The 12141-nt window shown below is 40.3% G+C and overlaps 1 long non-coding RNA gene across 2 annotated transcripts in view; it reads left to right on the forward strand.

Moving 5' to 3' along the window:
- Positions 1 to 11210, forward strand: part of LOC101861808 — a 105452-nt gene extending 94242 nt beyond the window's left edge. For both annotated transcript variants that reach the window (XR_004858469.1, XR_220389.3), the window contains exon 3: positions 11071 to 11210. This is a non-coding gene — a long non-coding RNA (uncharacterized LOC101861808). The remainder of the gene's footprint in view (positions 1 to 11070) is intronic.
- The last annotated feature ends 931 nt before the right edge of the window (positions 11211 to 12141 follow it).

Raw genomic sequence — 12141 nt, forward strand, 5'->3', positions numbered from 1 at the left:
GAGAGAGAGAGAGAGAGAGAGTCGTGGGTTGGGTGAATCGTACATGTGTTTATCACGCAATCGGGTGTTTCAGTGAGCAGATAAACCTGGGTGATAAGGAGGGTGTACACACAGAAATGGAGAGTAGAGGCAGAGTGTCCAAAATCTGTCATTTGAATACTGGAACATGCAGCTATTCCGTATCTTATTGAAAAAAAATATCCACCAGCGTATCGGACTGAATTTGAAGGGCAGAGTATCGTTTCTCTTACTGTGAAAAATTTTCCAAGAGATTTGTGTCGATGTTAATAAGAGAATCGTCCCACTCTCTCGTTCTTTCGGGTCTCTCTCTCTCTCCTTCGTTCCCCCCCCCCTCTCTCTCTCTGTATCTATCTTTCCCTTTCTCTCTCCCTGTCTCTCTAAGACAGACAGACAGACAGACACACACACACACATAGTGAGTGAGAGGGTGAGAGAGAGAGAGAGTGAGAGAGAGTAGAGCGAGAGAGTGAGTGAGAGAGAGTGAGTGAAAGAGAGAGAGAGAGAGAGAGAGAGAGAGAGAGAGAGAGAGAGAGTGAGAGAGAAAGAATGCAGTTGAGGTCCAGGGAGGGGATGCTGAAGAAGAGATAAAACTAGTAAAGTTCAAGACAGAAATATTTAGAGATGATAAATAATACTTCTACGTTCTAGACAACACAGAACTGACCTGAGCTTTTAGAGCACAACATACAGTCCCAATACGGATACATGAGAAACCAAGCCGTGACCATATTTTTATTCTATAGAGGAGAAAAGAGTCTTGGGTTCTTTTTTCGCTAATTATAATTATACAACAGCGTCTATAACATTTATGTGAAGAGGCCGGAAATGAGATAAGTTCTCTTCTTCTGAAAAATATTTTATTTTATTTTATGAATATGAATAATTGTTAAGATATTTTGTAATGTAAATCTCTGTCTCCAGTTACTGACTAATACTTATACTATTTTCCCTAAACAATACGACAGCATCTGTGTCTTAACCTCATGTGCAGCACAGTCTGTCCTTAGCTTAAGTCTGTGGATATATAGTTTGCATTCAGATGTACCTGCGTGGACGTTCTTAATACTTTAAGCATTTGCTGCTTAAATCTTGCACACTACCTTCTCGTTGGTACAAAGGTGCGCTTGTCCAAGAGGGTGGCGCCGTTTACCGTGCCGTTGGTGTCACTCTGGAATTCCGAGGGATTAAATAATGACGTGTTTAAGAAAGTAAGCTCATGCCGTATATAGTACGTCCCTCCGTGAAAGAGGAATGTTGGTCTTCTCTGTACTGCAGATGTACACATTATGTGCAGAGTACTCTTTTTCTTTATTGCTTCCATACAGCACTTGTTTGTTCCGCAAATTCTTTCGCTAGATCTGTTCCTGCAGTTCTGCCTCATTTCTGTGTTAAAGTTTTACTGTAAGTTTTGTGGCATTGTTCTTCCAAGTTGAAAGCATTTTATTTCTCCACGACTCTCTCTCTTTTTCTCTCTCTCTTTCTCTCTCTCTCCTGCTCTCTCTCTCTCTCTCTCCCTCTCTCTCTCTGTCCGGCTGTCTGTCTGTATGTCTGTCTGTCTATTTGTCTATTTTCTCCCTTTTTTCCTGAGGGGAATGTGTGTTGGGGGACGGGAGATTGTGTTCAGGCCCTTTGTTTGCTTTGATCAGTTTTCCTGGAACCCCATTGTGGGATTTATAAAACAATACTACATTCACATTCACAGTCTGAGCCCGCTTTCGCCCCATACCTTTATTGCCTCTTCGCTGTCTGTTCATTATTTTATGAGACCTGATCTTCCCTGTTCCCATATTTTTGCGAATGTTGTTGTCTGACTTCTACATCTTCCGCTCCCTCTGTTTTTAATTTGGGTTTGTTGTATGTGTTTCCATTTCCGAGTCCCTGATTTTTGTTTGAATACAAGCACATGTGGGAGTGCGTGCATGTATGTGACTCAGGATGTAGAAAAGGACAACAAATAAATAGGGACTCACTTTCACACATGCAACACACACACACACACACACACACACACACACACACACACACACACACTCACACACACACACACACACTCACACACACACACTCACACACACACACACACACACACACACTCACACACACACACACACTCACACACACACACACACACACAAGCGCTCGCACCTGCATACACACAAACACACAAACACTCATACACAAAGCCGTATAAACACGTAAGCTCATGAATTGGGAGAAATGGAGAGAAAAGCAGAAAGAGAGACAGAGAGAGATAGTAAGAGAGACAGAGAGACGGCGAGAGAGAGAGAGAGAGAGAGAGAGAGAGGGGGGTAGAGAGAGAAAGAGAGGGAGACGGGGAGAGAGAGAGAGAGAGAGAGAGAGAGAGAGAGAGAGAGAGAGAGAGAGAGAGAGAGAGAGAGAGAAAGAGAGAGAGAGAGAGAGAGAAACAAGAGAGAGAGAGAGAGAGAGAGAGAGAGAGAGAGAGAGATGGGGAGGGGAGTGGTGGGGGCAGAAAGAGACATTTTCCTGCTCATCTTCAGAGAATTCTAAATTTTTCATTACGTTTCTTCTCTCCCAAAATCAAAAGTTCTCAGCAGCACTTATAAACACAAACAGCAGGATGGAGTGCCTTCTCTACCGTCCCAGCCTGCCGCTGAAGTTTAATCTCTTTCAAAAAGACCACTTATTATTTTGTAGATGTTTCAAGGCTTTCGTGAGTCCTGTGCTTATAATCTTTGCAGTCTACTCTGAAGACAGACATTCTTTCCTTCTGTGACGTCAGAAAAAGCTTATTCTTCCAGTAGAGTATCAAAAACATGTGGCCCGTTGTTTTGTTTGTTGGTTTTTTGGGGGGGAGGGTTGGTTTTTTTTGGAGGGGGGTGGTTTAAAAAAAACAACCGTGCCCCCAAGGACTTGCGGCCGATAATCATATGCACGGTTGATGCAGTGTTTGCTGAAGGCTCTGTCTCTTCAATAAACAGTATCTAAGTAAGCCGATGGCAAAGAGTTCAAAAGACGAAGGAAATCTCACAGAGCTGACCTTTTACAGAGTTTCTTCAAAGTCCCACCTCTTTAAAGGAAACTTCTAGATCTAGTTTAGTTGTGAGCTCAGGCTCTCGTTTATTTCTTTGACGTTTTGTTGTTTATCCCGACTGAAGCGTTTTAGAGAACGCTGAAGAACGTTAATTGCTGGCAATGTGAATGATCGTTTTTATATCGCATATTATAGAAGCTAAGCTTCATAGATGTTCCTGTACCCTGCCTTTAAAGAGGCCGACTTTTTTGTGAACCAGATCTGAAAACTGCGGAAGAAGGGACACTATTCCAAAAGAGAACTTACGAATGTTTCGATACTAAACAGTTAATTTAAATACTAATATAAGAATAGATCTTTGGTTGATTCACAGAAGAGTAGACAGACAAACAGACAGGCAGGCAGACAGACAGACAGACAGACAGAAGACAGACAGGCAAGAAGACAGACAGAAATACTCAGACCAGGATGCAATGATAAATGTCGTTGTCAGCATTATTTCTTTGTGGTTGACCCAGTACGTGGACAGAAGTACGAACCACGTATCATATATTATGTTAGTAAATAAAACTAATCTCACTCTGTTTTTATCTTTATCGATAACAACAACATTGTTTTCATAGAGCGGTCCCTAAAGGCATAAATAATGCCAGTTTTGTGCTGTGGAATCTGCGAACGACCCTTCATTCTTGCCACAAGCATCTTTTGGTTGACAAACGTTCTAGCGTCTATTGTCTTATGATATCTGAACCAAAGGAACAACTCTTATGTGTGAGCAATAAACAGTTTGTATACTCCAAAAATATCACAAAATAACATGTATTACAATAATTTCCAGGATCAGTATACAACAACTCCCTTCCCCTTCCCCTCGAAAAAGCTACTGGAGCAGGAAAAAAACCACGTAGTCTACATCCAAAAGTATTATCACCACGGTACTCTTGTTCTTTTAATTAAATCTCATTAACCCTTGTCCCTGCACACGTGTTCCTCTAGATGAGAGCGTGGGTGGCCTGGCTGTCAGCTAAACTGGCTTGACACCTGACTCACTCGTATCACAGACGACCTGAGCTATTTTGAGACATCAATGGTGAAACCAGGCTATTGTCAATAATAATAAAATAGAGAAAACTGAAACCAGCATCTTTCTGCCGATTTGGCAATTTTTTTTTTCGAAATTTTTTTTTTCGAAATTTTTTTGTGTGGCTCAACACCTTTTTTGTTCATTTTAAAACTCATTTCTAGGTGAATTTTTACTGAAAACTGTTGATTAAAGGCACAAAAGACGTAAACTTTCGGTTTCCAAGGATTCTGCCTGCAGCTGTGGAAGACATCAAATTTGGCGGCCATTTTCTCGCTAATTATACTACTAAAGCCAGACAACCCCCATCCCCTTCAATTGCAAATAAATGGAATTCTTTTCAAGATGATATGGTACTTTTTAAAATCGAAAGCAAGACAAATGAACAAACTTACCGATAACTCTTTGGGAATAATTGTTTGATCGGTAGTCTACTGTTCGGGCTACCGGACCCGTAATCATGAGATAGCAGGTTTGGGGGTGCGAGCCTTAAATTGGTCTAATGTTGTGTCCTTTTGAAAGGTTTTTTACACGAATTTCCTATTTGGCTCGTTCTTTTCGAAGACGGACGTTAAGCTCGGAGTTCTCGTCTCTTATAACCTAGTAATGTTGATAGGGGCGTTAAACTTACACCATTTCACGTTTCATTTTGAAAACAATGGCTACGAGCCTGAAGGCTAAATGGAGTCATAAATGTTTCAGTTTTCATGCTCCTATGATCCAGGATGAATTAAAAGATAATGATATTATCGTATGCCTTGCTGATAGGCACACTGTTTGTCTGAGAAATAAGTCCTTTGTGGTGCTGGTGCTGGTGCTGGTGCTGGTGCTGTCGGGGCACGATATCAACATCGCTGTCTCTTTTGAAGTCGAATTTAAAATTAAGCTAGAGATTTAACATGCGCTAGAAAAAATATGTTGTATATCACTTACAACAACCGTTTTCCAACGGCGAGCTGTCAATTGAAGATAGCAGGTTTCCAAGATTATCACGATTATCGACTTCTTTTCACTTCTCAACATCTAGGGAGCAACAATAAATCCTGTTATCTGTGCTAGAGGATACGACCGCGCGCATCTCACCAATCTCCTTGCACGTGCGTGGCTCGAGAGCGCTACTTGAAACCCACTAATTTACGCCGTTTGCCTGGCTGCAGGCGCAGCTTTAGGGCTCTGAAGTACCTCTGTCAACGGTTTCTCAAGCAACAAACGTTTCTTTGAAAGTTAGTTTTTGTTTTCAAACTCTCTTTTAACGTTTTTCCTGCGTGTCAACGTGTGTGCATAAGAAGATACACGAGGGTACGAAGGTGCACCTTTTTATTGTTGGCTGTTATAAAAAAGAAAACCATCTTTCTACGTCTCGTACACGTTGATTTTGTTGAGCAAAAATCTTGCAACCCTTTTGCACTTTGACAACTTTATGCTTCACGGAATTTCGGGAATTGTATTTTGTTTTCACGTTTTGACCCCGGAGCAAAATACGTCTGCTCTGTTTTGATTTCTTAATCGCAATTCCAGGAATGTTCCATTGAACAACCCCCCCCCCCCCCCCCCAAGAAAAAAAAAAAAAAATCACACACAAAAAGAAAAGAAATGGAAGGAAAAAATCAACTTTGCATATTGTTATTTCTTAGGTTTCCGTCTGTCTTTGCTGGGCGATAAGTGAAGACTGAAATGATGACAATGTAGGCAACTGTTTGATTCTTTACCTGAACTGCGGGAATGCCATCTCTTGAAAAACCAACAACAAGTCAAAGGGGCTTCAAAACTAAGAAAAGAAGCCCTATCCCTATCTCAGTGTATGCGTCTTATTTGTTGTTTTATAAAGCATTGCAGTGGCGATAAAGCATTACGGTTAACAACGATAACGTATCATTTTGTTTTGGCAAAAACTGGCAGACACGTTTTGAAATGCGATTCTACCACCAAGCATCGTAGCTAAAGAGAATTTTCGTAGACATACTATTGTATTATGAATGTTAAAAGCCACAAACGCGGATTAACAGTTTTTATTCCATCGAAAGGGAATCGACCGTTTCCAAGACACAAAAAGTAGTCTAGTAATTGAAGAAACCAGTTTGAGGTTACCCAGATCCTAAAGACAGCCCGAATACCGAACATATTGGCAACATAACTGTGATAAAGGGTTAGGCAAACACAGTGAGAAGTGCAGCCACCTGGTCTCTTCGGTGAACCCTTGAATCTTACTCTCACCAGTTGAGAATTGCTATGATCCATACCTGTCTTTTGAGAATTGGATCAAATCAATGCAGGAGATCGATGTACGCGTCAGTTTCTTTCTTGCTCTTTAGAAATATGGAATGCGAAACTGTAAGTGCAGTGTGGTGTTGTTCGTTGACATTTGTTTTGTATTTGTGGAATTTTTTGAGAACTTTTAATTTTTTTTTTCTTGAGATGATATTGACCTTTGCTTCTAGGACGATTCAAATGTAACAAAATGTAAATGCTTCTAGGTCATCGTTTTTTTTAAGGCTTTTATCCGTCCTTCAAAAAATGTATGGCATGTATCTTGAGGATTCATGCACGTTTTCAACAAGGGAAAACAAATTTAGTAGCAGACTAGAAAAGCGAATTCTTATATCAATGTTCAAAACAGATTTTCTGCTCATCATAATCCACTGAAGTGAAGTGATATTTGCACGATGACAACGTTGCAATTGATTTTGATATTTCAGAATTTAGTACTTCGATGAGGGTGTACGGTGTATAAAGCATTTTTCTAAGCTAAAAGTTATCATAACGTTCCAAATTAATAATTTATAATTATGTTTTTTTTATGGAACGTTTTATACGCGAATAGTGCTTTAGATGTTCGATCCGAAGATGTCAATTAGACTAATTGCTGTTCTAAAGCTACATGTAGCCACTGTCATTTATGCTATTGGAATACACAAAACACATTTTAAAATGTCCTAAGAAACAAAACAAAAAGAAACCGTTAGAACAAAGCATCCAAAAACACTCAATAAAAGATTAGACGTTTGGAAAAAGATTAAAAAAGAATAGGATTTTAATATACTCTTACGTTATACATGTTACAGTCTCTTTGTGAAGGTCCTCTGTAGGAATTTGACAGCTCTACTCGAGTGTTTGTGATTTTTGCAATATTTATAGAAATATTATTACTGACAGTAATACGCCACATTGTTGGGCAGAGAAGTTAACAGCTTTGAAAGAAATATTGACAGACGTTTATTTTGACAAAGATACAGACAGACAGACAGACAGACAGACAGACATACAAACAAACAGACAGACGGACGGACAGACAGACAGACAGACAGACAGACAGACAGACAGACAGACAGACAGACAGACAGACAGACAGACAGACAGACAGACAGACAGACAGACAGACAGACAGACAGACAACGGACGGACGGACGGACACGACACCATGCGGATTTGGGACCAAAGAGGTAGATAATAATAATAATAATAATAATAATAATAATAATAATAATAATAATAATAATAATAAATAGCATTTGTATAGCGCATATCCCCGCTCAACAGCAGGCTCTATGCGCTTTACACTACATTATTACCCCAACAGAGCAGGGACACTCCGAACCATTCTCAGCTTCCCGGGAAGCACACAGTGCAAGCAGCTGATTAAGCGCTCAAACACTATAAAACTGACAAGATCTTTCGCTGTCTTTAGCCGGGTACCCATTCCCACCTGGGTGAAGTGAGGAAAATTCGTGTAAAGTGCCTTTCCCAAGGACACAACGTTGGGCCCCTGACGGGATTCGAACCCACGACCTTACGGTAGCGAACCTAACCACTAGGCCACCGACGCCACAGATAAACTAAAAAAGTAGAAGGGCGCATGGAAGAATTGGTTTCGTGTATATTAACCACCTGCTCAACGTTGAATGTGGCCAACAAGTGAGGTTTTAGAGGACATGGATAGACTAATGAGACATACATTTTTTAAGCTACCTATAACGTGGAGACTATAACTCGCCCCTTAAAACTTGGAATTTCATCGCGATCCGTGTATTTAAACATGCCCAGGACTTTTTTTTATGTTCCCCGACATTGTATACCGTATTAGGCCTAATACCTGTCATGTTTCCCCACTGCCTGTTGTTAATTCAAGGATTGTCGAATAATAAAATCTTGCTACTCTCAGTTCATTCCACCATCATTAGCTTTGTTTATCTTGGCTGACGGTCAATTAAAACTGTCGTACTGCTATCATCATGAAGAATTCGTCATTCTGATCAATTCCATACGTGCGATGTTGCGAGAACTAATCTCTGTAATGTGGTACGAGTTAGCAATACTCTGGGATATTTATTATGAGCAAAAGCCATTTTGAGCTATGAGACTCCATGGATAAAGATAAAGCCCCCCCCTCTCTCTCTCTCTCTCTCTCTCTCTCTCTCTCTCTCTCTCTCTCTCTCTCTCTTTCTCTCTCTCTCTCACTAACACACACACACACACACACACACACACACACACACACACACACAAACACACACACAAACACACACATACGTACACATCGCTTATGTTACTGAAGCTCAAGGGATCCAGCAGATGTAGGGCGATACGTGCGGTATCCTAATGATTTGGCCGTCGATCTGTTAATAATGTTTTTATTGGAAAGATCCCAGTCGTGGAATACGCATCAACCGAGGCTATTCGTAGTACAGATGTAAGGATAGGAGAATTTCGGAAAATGTATCCCTCCCACGTGGTTTGAGGAAAGGGATTTTAGACATAGTGATGACAGATTTATAATAAGATCTAACTTATTTGGAAGGCATTCGAAAAGATCATTCTTTTATATTGGAGCTGAATGGTGTAAGGCTGGCAGCAAGAATGATAAATCTGATAGGGATAAAAAGCTAAGACGACGAGAGATAGAATTACGAAAAGTCAAACTCTCCAATTTAGTCAAATATGTGTAAGCCAGTATTTTTTTCATTTAAAGTAGGTGCCCACCTCACTGCACTGCGAAAGTGCTTGCACTCTCCCCAGACTATGTTGTGTTTTGCAGAAGATAAACACAAACGAACACCTTAAGCCACAACATCGAAGACAGGATAGATCAAAACGTGATGCACAAATCGTAGATTACTTTACCAGGTGCTGCGCTGATAAGAATCCTTGCTTTCCGTAAGGAACAGTTTATGACGCAAACACCTCCTGTCGTCATTCCGGATTCTGTAAACACAAACAGAAGTGGCTAGCTCCGGGCAATATCGGCTCCTTGCCATTCATGCTTCTTCTGGCTTCTACCCTGCAAGTTGAGGAAATTGAAAAGAAAAAACGCGCTATGCTATAGAACATGCCATTTGAGTTGTTTGTAATCAGATTGATCTGTTATCATAATAATTGTAACGGTATGCCCTTCACGGACGATAGACAACAGTTGACGGTACGATTCTGGATTACGTCATCTTGCTTGGCGTGTCACCGCAACACGTCATAGTTTATGAACGAAAACGCAGCTGTAACGCGGGTCTTGAGAATTTGGCGTTAGATCTAGTTGCGTTTTGCAAATTTACGTTAGAGAGGGAGTGTCTGCATTTGAACTATACTTTTGACAGAGTAATAATAATATGCGGCTGCAGGTGATCCACTTGGGGGTCCGGTACGACGAGCTGAATAAAAATACTTCAAAACCGTAATAGAGGTATACATTGATGGAAATGTTGATAAACATCTTGCATCTTGCTTTGGACCAATATTTTGACAGATCTGAGTTATTGTGTGTTCCTACGTTACCCACGTTTATTTGGCTGCTTAAGCCCAAACTTGCATCCTGATGTTATACTGATAACCTTGGCACCTCTTTAGATATATCCAAAACCCAATTAGTTTTCAGGAAACATGTCGTTTGTGAAAATACTTCCATTCTATATTTCTGAGACCGTTCTCACAGAATTCATACAGAGGCGCGTCACACTAGCCTGGTGAGAAGTTATGGGTTAAGCCAAGAGCCAGCGTGTATGTACGAAAAGTACTACAAAATAGTAGCTGGAACCCAGAGATGAGAAGACGGAGGTTTTTGGTCGAAAGTAAATTAATGGTTTACAAACGCAGGAATCCGACTCGATCTATTATGGGCCGAAAACTGTTCATCAACCGATCCCTCTCCTTCGTAATTTAATAATTAAAAGCAGTGCATAACATAAACAAAACCGATCGGAAACGAGGGTGAGGATAGTCTGTATGTGCATAACATACTTTGAATAGAGAATAGGTCACGGCCATGTCAAATAATGCAATATAATGTCATATTGTACTGTCGAATCACATGTGGATGCTTTCATAGATCTCTGGTACTTCGGTACTGGAATGATTTAAGAAAGATTACGTAACGCTAAGGCAAAGGTCTGGATTCCTTCCAGAACCTTTCTGTCGCTATTTGCAGGAAACCCAAAGTTGGTCGCAGGTATAGCATTCCTCGTGTTTAATGTCACACCGAGCTGTGCCTTACCGTTCATTGTACGTATAGTTTGCTGAAATGTCATGTACAAACGGAATGGGTAAGAAAATAACCCTGTCGTCAGGGGAAATATGGGGTACCCTCGTTTGGGTTAGTAGATATCCGGGGAGAGAGAGAGAGAGAGAGAGAGAGAGAGAGAGAGAGAGAGAGAGAGAGAGACGATGGGTACGATGCATGTGAGCAAATGTGTGTGGGCATGTGCGAATGTTGGTATACATATTATCATGTAATATAAATGTATAGGCGAGGTCGTATGGGCATGTATGCTTGCATTTATTTATGAGGGCATGTAGTATTAATATAATAATTATTATTTTTATTATTAATATCATTATTATTAGCTCCAGCTGTCTCAGTCGGTATTTTCATCGGTAATCTTTAAAACCTATGTGTCAATGTTATTTCCTATTAATCTTGCTTTATTCAAGGCTTTTTCTTAACTACGTTCACCAATTCTGTCATCACCAGGTGTGTTTAGCCGCAGCCAGGGCAAGCAACCTCTGGACCTGAACCATCTCCCACGTTTTGTATCCAGCAGTAACAACTACAGCTACCGGGTGGGGGAGGTGGCGGTGTTGAGGTGCACTGTCGAGAACCTGGGAAGAAAACAGGTATCTGTCCACTCGTTGATTTTCTTTTCTCCAGTTAAAGGGCTTTAAGTGGTGGATCAACTGATACATGTAATACTTTGTTGCTTTTTTTTTCTCTCCTCTTTTAGTGCTCGTATTTGTGTGTTGTCTCTTATTGTTGTGTGTGTGTGTATGTATGTATGTGTGTGTGTGTGTGTGTGTGTGTGTGTGTGTATGTGTGTGTGTATGTGTGTGCTTGTGCTTGCCTTTGTGTATGTGAGTACACATGTTCACGAGTGTGTATTTGTGATATAATATTGATGTTGGCGCGCTTGCCAGGTTTATTAAAATCTCAACGTTTGTTTACCTTCTTGACCTTCGATCATGGTTTAAAGCCACCTTCCTGTACTTTGCCTTTTTTTCAGCAAAAGAAAATTCCTGTTAGAGATGCAACATAGAAAGAAAGATATAAACGAAGCTTTTTACAATCTAGCATAAGGCTATTGTCAGAATGAGCATAGATATGTGTTGCTCTGTAGAGTATGTATCAATATAACGCCAATGGTCTTGCAATTAGATTCCTACATGTAGCTGAATGATGTATCTAATGTGAATGCACATTTTGTCAGCTTTACTTCTCTTTTCATATCCAATTTTACTGAGAGTAATAAATAATTTAAATTTCTTATGTATACCTGCATGTGTTTTTACGGTCCCGTACAGGCAAGAAAAATTTCCCTCTGGGATAATAAAATATTATCTTATCTTATTTTATCGCCCAAGGGTTCGATCTTCTGGATATTCAGATCTCCTCTTTGTATCTTCCATAGGTGTCGATTTGTTTCTATAACATTCTACATTCTTTACAATGCTTAATGATATATGGAAAACAACGCCGGCTAAATGTTGGTACGAGTGTCCGATGTGGATTTTAGTAGTTTCCTTTTCAAGTTATATACTCTCAATTTGG

Source organism: Aplysia californica, unplaced genomic scaffold (genome assembly GCF_000002075.1).
Source record: "Aplysia californica isolate F4 #8 unplaced genomic scaffold, AplCal3.0 scaffold00138, whole genome shotgun sequence".
NCBI classification, from domain to species: Eukaryota; Metazoa; Mollusca; class Gastropoda; order Aplysiida; family Aplysiidae; genus Aplysia; species Aplysia californica.